Below are 1,127 nucleotides of genomic sequence, written 5' to 3' on the forward strand. Positions count from 1 at the left end.
ATATATATATATATATATTTACCAGCTCACGTGAGTAACGTAGGGCAAGGCGTTTTTCTCGGCCCGCCTGAGCCGCCAAAGATTTATTCTCAGATCCCGTAAGACAAATGGTAAGATTGTGTCCAAAATTTTAACAGCGCATTTGGGTGAACACGTCCCTGCAGCGCGAAGATACTCTACGACTGCACAACTGCTCCAAAGGATAAAAAGAAGGAGGGTAAAAAGAAGGCAGGGGCGCGGATGAGCAGGGCATGGATGTTGTTAAGAAGGGGGTAGCTCTGAGTTAGTCCCAGTGTGTGTTGGATGAGAAGGCGGTTGAGCGGAAAAGAAGTTTTCTAGTTATCCCTTCGACGAAAATGTGGTACCAAAACTCCTTGCTCGCTTCGTGACAGAATCGAGCCGTGAAACGAGATCTGCCGGAAAATGTTGGTTGGCGTAGCTTTATTCCAATCATTGACTTTCTATCAGTTTATCTCGCTAGTCTACGTGCTTAGATATATATAATATTATTATCGTTAAATTTAAATTTCAAATTATTGCTATTAAACTATAAAATTTTACATATTTATAATGTTAATAAATCATTAACTAGTTTAATTAAAAACTGAAATTTAGTACATCGTTTATGTTATTCATGCATATATGCTAACTTGTTTTATTTGTAAATAAAACATTTGTAGCGTGATAATATTTAATAACACTTTTTTAAAATTATTTTAAGAAACATTTCATCAATTCTTAAGTATTTTATTGCGTGAATATTATCTTTAATATTGTGCCGACATATGAAAATTTTTTCGTATTTGAAAAGAAAGAAACTAGAAATGCTCAAAATATATGAAGCGACTCGAAAGCGCATGCCTAACGTGTTTGGACACCAATTTCATCTGCGTACCTATATATTATAAATAATATGCTGAGGGGATATTCCTTTAGATCTACCCCTCGGTATTTGAAAATTAGATTCCCTATCTGTCGCACATTACGAATTCAGCTTCTTCTTACATCTACAAAGAATCTTGTATTATCGATCTTGATATTTTTTTCATTAGTTATTTTTATTTAATCGGATGAATTTAAATATCTGAATAAATATAAATATCTGAATAAATAAATAAATATATATA

This window comes from Atta colombica, unplaced genomic scaffold (assembly GCF_001594045.1).
Source record: "Atta colombica isolate Treedump-2 unplaced genomic scaffold, Acol1.0 scaffold344, whole genome shotgun sequence".
Classification (NCBI taxonomy): Eukaryota; Metazoa; Arthropoda; class Insecta; order Hymenoptera; family Formicidae; genus Atta; species Atta colombica.